Source organism: Equus caballus, chromosome X (genome assembly GCF_041296265.1).
Source record: "Equus caballus isolate H_3958 breed thoroughbred chromosome X, TB-T2T, whole genome shotgun sequence".
NCBI classification, from domain to species: domain Eukaryota; kingdom Metazoa; phylum Chordata; class Mammalia; order Perissodactyla; family Equidae; genus Equus; species Equus caballus.
The window spans coordinates 48,420,452-48,428,819 of record NC_091715.1 but is presented as its reverse complement, the minus strand read 5'-3'; positions in this window follow the sequence as shown (position 1 = coordinate 48,428,819).

Sequence of the window (8,368 nt, the reverse complement as noted above, 5' to 3'; positions counted from 1 at the left end):
ACAGATGTGTGGGTTTATTTCTGGGCTGTCGATTCTATTCCATTGATCTGTGTGTCTGTTCTTGTGCCAGTACCATGCTGTTTTGGTTACTATAGCTTTGTGATATAGTTTGAAATCAGGCAGTGTGATGCCCCCAGCTTTCTTCCTTTTTCTCAGGATTCCTTTGGCTGTTTGGGGTCCTTTGTTGTTCCATATAAATTTTAGTGTTCTTTGTTCTAATTCTGTGAAAAATGCTGCTGGAACTTTGTTGCACTGAATCTGTAGATTGCTTTAGGAAGTATGGACATTTTAACTATGCTCATTCTTCCAATCCATGAGAACAGAATATCTTTCCATTTCTTGGTGTTGTCTTCGGTTTCTTTCAATAATGTTTTATGGTTTTCAGTGTACAGATCTTTCACCTCTTTGGTTAAGTTTATTCCTAGATATTTTATTCTCCTTGTTTCAGTTGTAAATGAGATTGTATTCTTAATTTCTGTTTCTGCTATTTTGTTGTTAGTATATAGAAACATAGCAGACTATTGTATGTTGATTTTGTATCCTGCAACTTGACTGTATTCATTTATTATTTTTAAAAGCTTTTTGGTGGATTCTTTAGGGTTTTCTATGTGTAAAATCATGTCATCTGCAAATAGTGACAGTTTCACTACTTCCTTTCCAATTTGGATCCCTTTTCTTTTGTTTTCTTACCTGATTGCTCTGGCTAAGACTTCCAATCCATTTAAGTAAGAGTGGTGAAAGTGGGCATCCTTGTCTGCTTCCTGTTCCTACAGAAACAGACTTCAGTTTTTCTCCATTGAGAATGATATTCACTGTGGGTTTGTCATACATGGCCTTTATTATGTTGAGGTACTTTCCTTCTATACCCATTTTATTCAGACTTTTTATCATAAATAGATGCTGTGTCTTGTCAAATGCTTTCTCTGCATCTGTTGAGATGATCCTGTGATTTTTATTCCTCATTTTGTTAATATGGTGTATCACGTTGATTGATTTGCAGATGTTGAACCATCCCTGCATCCCTGGAATAAATTCCACTTGATCATGGTGTAAGATCCTTTTAATGTGTTGTTGTATTCGATTTGCCAGTATTTTGTTGAGGATTTTTGCATGGATGTTCATCAGTGATATTGACCTGTAATTTTCTTTTTCTGTGATGTCCTTGTCTGGTTTTAATATCAGGTTGATGTTGGCTTCACAGAATGAGTTAGGAAGCTTCTCCTTCTCTTCAAGTTTTTGGAAGAGTTTGAGAAGGTAGGGTATTAAGTCTTCTTTAAATATTTGGTAGAATTCACTAGGGAAGCCGTCTGGACCTGGACTTTTATTTTGGGGGAGGTTTTTGGTTGCCATTTCAATCTCCTTACTAGTGATTGGTCTATTCAGATTCTCTATTTACTCTTGATTCAGTTTTGGAAGGTTGTATGATTCTAAGTATTTATACATTTCTTCTAGATTGTCCAATTTGTTGGCATGTAGCTTTTCAAAGTATTCATTTATAGTCATTTGTATTTCTGTGGTGCCCATTGTAATTTCTCCTCTTTCATTTCTGATTTTATTTGTTTGAGTCTTCTCTCGTCTTTTCTTGGTGAGTCTAGCTGGTTTGTCAATTTTGTTTATCTTTTCAAAGAAGGAGCTCTTGGTTTCACTGATTTTTTCCTATTGATTTTGTTAGTTGCCACTCCATTTATTTCTGCACTGATTTTTATTATTTCTTTCCATCTACTGATTTTGGGCATTTTTTTTCTTCTTTTTCCAGTTCCTTTAGATTCACTGTTAGATTGTTTATTTGGGATTTTTCTTGTTTGTTGAGGTAGGCCTGGATTGCTATAAATTTCCCTCTTAGAACTGCTTTTGCTGTATCCCATAGATTTTGACAGTATTTTCATTTTCGTCTCCAGGTATTTTTCAAGTTCTCCTTTGATTTCTTCATTGACCCAACCGTTGTTCACTAGCATTTTGTTTAATCTCTACGTTTTTGTGGCTTTTCTGATGTTATTCCTGTAGTTGATTTCTAGTTTCATAGCTTTGTGGTCAGAAAAGACGCTTGGTGTTATTTCAGTCTTCTTCAACTTATTGAGACTTCTTTGGTGGCCTAATACATGATCAATCCTGGAGAATGTTCCATGTGCATTTGAAAAGAATGTGTATTCTGCAATTTTGGGATGGGATGTTCTGAGTATATCTACTAAGTCAATCTGGTCTAACATGTCATTTAAGGCCAATGTTCCCTTATTGATCTTCTGTTTGGATGATCCATCCGTTGGTGTAAGTGGGATGTTAAAGTCCCCTACTCTTATTGTGTTACTATTTCTCTTTTTATGTCTGTTAATAATTGCTTTATATATTTAGATGCTCCTATGTTGGGTGCCTAGATATTTACAAGTGTTGTATCCTCTTGTCGGATTGTTGGATTTTTCCCTTTATCATTATATGGTTTCCTTCCTTGCCTCTTGCTACAGTTTTTGTTTTAAAGTCTATTTTGTCCAATATAAGTATTGCTACCCCAGCTTTCTTCTCTTTGCCATTTGCATGGAGTATCTTTTTCCATCCTCTCACTTTCAGTTTGTGAGTGTCTTTAGGTCTGAAGTGTGTCTGTTGTATGAAGCATATAAGTGGGCCTTATTTTTTTATCCAATCGGCCACCCTATGCTTTTTGATTGGAGCATTTAGTCCTTTGACATTTAAAGTAGCTATTGAGAAATATGCACTTATTGCAGTTTGGTTACTTTTTTCTGGGTGTTTTAGTATTTCTTCTCTGTTCTTTTCTTCTTCTCTTGCTCTCTTCCCTTGTGGTTTGATGTCTGTCTCCTTCCTTAGGTTAGGAAAATTTTCAGCTATTATTTCTTCAAATAGATTCTCTGTCCCTTTGTCTTTCTCCTCTCCTTCTGAGATACCTGTAATAGGAATGTTAGTGTGCTTGATGTTGTCCCAGAGTTCCCTTAGACTGTTCTCGTTCTTTTTAATTCTTTTTTCTTTTATCGGTCCAGCTTGGGTTATTTCCTCTAGTCTTGCGTCCAGCTCACTGATCCATTCTTCTGTATCATCTACTCTGCTGTTGAGTCCCTTTAGTGAATTTTTCATTTTCAGTATTGTATTCTTCATTTCTGATGGTTTCTTTGTTATATTTTCCAATTCTTTGTTCACAGTCTCATTGTGTTCATCTATTTTTCTCCCAAGATCACTGAGCATCCTTATAACTTTTTGTTTGAACTATTTGTCAGGTAGATTGTTTATTTCTGTTTCATTTAGTTCTTTTTCTGGGGCTTTTCCTGGTCACTTGCTTGGAAGTATTCCTTTGCCTCCTGGCTTTGCCTCTTCCTCTGTGCTTATATCTATGTATTAGGTGGGTCAGCGATGTCTCCTGATCTTGGAGAAATGGCCTTATGCAAGAGACTCCTTTTGAGGCCCAGCAGTGTGCTTCCCTCTTGTCACCACTTCCAAATGTTCTAGGAGTGGGCTACTTGTGTACTTCTGTTGTGGCAGGCTTGCTCTTATTCCATGTGCCCAGGGAGTCTAGGCTGTCCCCCTGGCCAGCTGGCTGTAATGCTCAGCTGCGTGTGGCTGCTACGGACCCTTCAGTCACTTTCTTTGGTTTGTGGAGCCACAGCAGAGTCAGCTGCAAAGTCTAATAGCACATTAATGATGCAGTTTTCTGTTAAGTGAGTAGGCCCCCCATGTGGCTGGTGGCTAGGTTCAGGGGCTTACACTTGCTGTAGGCCCCTGGCTTGCAAGGCTCTTGTCAGCACTCTCAGGGTTTCAGCTGGGTGGGGCTGGCCCCAGGGATGGGAGCACCCAATTGTTTCAGGGTTTGGAAGATGGGGCCAATCCCATATTTGGCTGTTTAAGAAGCAAAGCTCTTCTGCTGCTGATAAGCCCCACAGCCCACAGGTCCACACACACCATCAACACAGCCCTGGCCCATGCACATGTCCTGTTCCCCTGGAGTGTACCCAGTCGCCCCACTGCAGAGGTCTTCACACACTCCGCTAATGCCCCACCCACTCCTCATGCTCCTCACACATGCTCTGCCCTGCAGAGATTGACCCATTCACCTGCCTGCAGAGGATCCAGGCACCCAGTCTATGTAGGCTGAAAAGTTGCCCGAGGACTTGCTGTTGTGTGTGGCCAATCCTTAGTGTGGGCTGCCTGCTGTAGCTGAGCTGGATTAAATCTGTGCTCTAGTGGGTGGGGCAGTCCCTGAGCTAACAGGACAGGGGAAGAGCTCCAAGTGTGTCTGCCAGCATCTGTGTCAGCATGCCTCTAATAGATTACAGTAATGCCTGCGGCCAATGTCTCAGCCCCTGAAGAGGTCCCACCTCTCACCAAGGTGCACCCATAGTGTATCAAGTGAGTCTCTTTTCACTGAAGGACTGTGTGCCTTTCTGGTGATTTCAGTCTGCTTTCCTAAATGGGTGTATTTGTGTGTGGACCCTTTGAGAGCTGGCTTTTTTCTGCTTATGCCTGATAGATTTTCTAGGGGTATTCCCCGTTGTAGTTAATAACCAGTAAATCCAGATATTATGATGCTCATCTCAATTGTCCTGAGTCCAAAGGATGCTTATGGTGGTACCATTCCCCCACTCAGCTCCCCTGTTCCCCCAGGGAAGGCTTCATACCTTAGGCTTGCTCCTGGCCAGCTGTGAAGCACTGCAGCTTGTGAATGTGGCTTTTTGCTCTCCAGAAAGGAATTTCTGCCTCTTCTACCTCATTCAGGACTGTGCCTTGTGGGGGTTGTTTTTATCCAGTTTTTGCTTATCTCTCAGGGGTAATTGGTCCAAGAATAGTTGTAACTTGGTTGTGTTCATGGGAGGAGGTGAGTTCAGATTCCGCCTACACTGCCATCTTGACACTAACCTGATTTCCAAATATTAAAGCAGCCTTGTATTCTCAGGAGACATTTCCCTTGGTCATACTATATCCTTTTTCATATGTTGCTGGATATGAGCTACTAATATTTTCTTGACAACTTTTTTCATCTATGTTCTTTAGGGGTGTTGGATTGTAGGTAACTTTTTTGGTAATGTCTCTGTCTGCTATAGTATCAGGGTAATTTCAACCTCATAAAATGAGTTATGGTGTCTTGAAGTATTCCACCCTTTTCAATTTTCTGTGTGAATGTGTATACAGTTGGTATTATGTCTTCCTTAAATGTTTGGAAAGATTTTCCAATGAAATCATGAGTACATGGAGATTTCCTTTTCGGAATGTTTTTGACTACAAATTCAATGTATTTAGCAGTTATAGGAATACTCATGTTATCTATTTGACCTTGGGGGCATTTTCATTCTTTATGGAATTAGTTCATCTTTACCTAAGCTGTCCAGTTTTCATTGTAGAGTCATTTGCAGTATTTTGTTTTAGTGTTTCCAAGTGTATACTGATAACTACTTTTTCATTCTTCATGTTGATATTGGTATCTTCACACCTTTTGTATTTGTCAGTCTTGCCAGAGTTTTATCAATATATTAATCTTTTCCAAGCCAAGAACAAGTTTTTAGTTTGTTTTATTGATTTCTCTATTGTTTTTATGTCTCCGTTGCATTAATTTTGACTTTTATCATATTTCCTTCCCTCTGCTTGATTTGGCTTTACTTTGTTGTTTTTTTTTCTCCTTTCCTAAGAACGGATCTTAGATTACTAATTTGAGTCCTTCCTTCTTTTCTAACATAAGAACATTTAATCCTGCAAATTTATCCATAAGCACTGCCTTAGCTACCTCCTACAAATTTTGATCTATTGTATTTTTATTATTGTTCAGTTTAAAATAGTTTCTAATTTCAACTGAGAGTTCCTTCTTGACCTAAATATTATTTAGAGGTGTGCTATTTAATTCTAAGTGTTAGGAGATTTTTCTTTAGGGGTGTTCGACTGTATTTGTTTAATTTCCATTCCTTTAAATCTGACACTTTGTTTGATTTACATTCTTTTAAATCTGGTAAGGCTTGTTTCATGAACCAAGGTATGGCCTATTTTGATGAACGTTCCACATGCTCCTGAATATAACTTGTATTCTCCTTTTCATGGGTGAAGTATTCTATAAATGTCATATATTTCATTTGCTTGATGGCTTTCCTCATTTCTTCTAATATCATTGCTAATTCTCTGTCTATTTGTTCTATCTATTACTGAGGGAGGACTGTTGAAATCTCTAACTGTAATTGTGGATTTTACTATTTCTCCTTGTAGCTCCATCAGTTTTTGCTGCTTGTATGTTGAAGCTCTGTTAGATGCAGAAATGTTTAGGATTGCTATGTCCTCTTGATGAATTGACTTCTTCATCTTTATGACACAATCTCCTTTAAACATATTGATATTTTTTGTTCTGAGGTCTCTCTTGTCTGAGATTAATATAGCTGCTCCAGGTTTCTTTTGATTAGCATTATATATATGTATATATACATATATAACTTTTGACCTATTTGAATCCTCATATTTGAGGCATGTTTATTTTAGCCAGCACATTGGTTGACCTTGCTCTTTTATCCGGTCCCACGATACCCACAATATCTGCCTTTTATTTGTAGTATTTTGGCCATTTACAGGGGTCTGAAAACATGCCTATTGGTGTATTTTTATAAATAAAGTTTATTTTGGAACACAGCCATGCCCATTTGTTTATGTGTTGACTATTACTGCTTTTGCATCCAATGGCAGATTCAAGTAGTTGTACAGAGAACAGAAGGCCTGCAAGTCTAGAATATTTACTATGTGGCCCGTTAAGTCAAAGTTTGGCAGGCCTTGACTTAGACCATTTACATTTAATGTGATTATTGATATAGTTATGTTTTATGCTCCTTGTTTCTTATCTTTCCATCTCTCCTTTGTTAACTTTTCTCTTTTTTTTAACCTTCTTCTGGATTAATTGAATATTTTTATGATTCCAAGTTATCTCTCTTGTTGGCTTACTAGCTAAAGCTGTTTATTTGCTATTTTAGTGGTTGCTTTAAGGTTAACAATACACAAGCTTACTTTATCATTGTCTTCCTTCAAGTGGTGTTATACCATTTCACAAATACTATTCAAAGTTTATAATAGTAAGCTTCCATTTCTCCCCATATGCCCTTTACGTTATCACTATTACATATTTTATAAACCCCACAGCACATTGTTATTATTTTGGTTTAAAGAGTCGTTTATGTTTTATTTTTACTATGGCAAAATATGCATGACAAAAATTCACCATTTTAACCATTTTCAAGTGTACAGTTTAGTGACATTAAGTACATCCACATTGTTGTGCAACCATTGTTACTATCCATCTCCAAAACTCTTTCATGACCCTATATTGAAACTCTGTACCCATTAAACAATAACTCCCCATTCCCTCCAACCCCATTCCCTGGTAACTAATGTACTACTTTCTGTCTCTATGTATTTGACTATTCTATGTACTTCACGTAAGTGGAACCATACTATATTTGTCCACTTGTATGTGGCTTATTTCAATTAGCGTAATGTCCTCAAGGTTCATCCACGTTGCAGCATGTATCAGAATCTTATTCCTTTGTAAGGCTGAATAATATTTCATTGTATGTATATAACACGGTTTTTTATTGTGGTACAAACACTTAACATGAGATCCACCCTCACAGCAAATTTTTACGTGCACAATACAGTATTGCTAACTATAGGCACAATGTTGTACAGCAGATCTCTAGAAATTATTAATCCTGTATAACTGTAACTTTATACCATTGGACACCAATCCCCAATCTTCTCCCTTCAGCCCCTGGTAACCACCATTCTTCTCTCTGTTACTGAGTTTGACTATTCTAGGTACATGGAATCATGCAGTATTTGTCATTCCACAGAAGGACTTATTTCACTCAGCCCAACGTCCTCCAGGTACCTGCATGTGGTCACTTATGATAGGATGCCTTTCCGTTTTTAAGGCTGAATAATATTCTATTGTGTATATATATATATATATATATATATATATATATATATATATATGCCAAATTCTCTTCATTCATCTGCTGATGAACATTTAGATTGTTTCCATATCCCGGGTATTGTGAATAATGCTGCAATGAACGTAGGAGTAGAGATATCTCTTTGATTTCCTGACTTCAGCTCTTTTGGATTTACACTCAGAAGTGGGACTGCAGGATCAAATGTTAGTCCTATGTTTAAATTTTTGAGAAACCTACATACCATTTTCCATAGCAGCTTCACCACTTTCCATTCTCACCAACAGTGTACAAAGGTTCTAATTACCCCACAACCTCATGAACACTTGCTGTCACTTCTTTTTCCATAACAACCATCTTAACAGTTGTGAAGTGATATCTCCTTATGATTTTGATTTGAATTTCCCTGATGATTAGTGATGCCAAGCACTCTTTTGTATACCCGGTGGCTATTT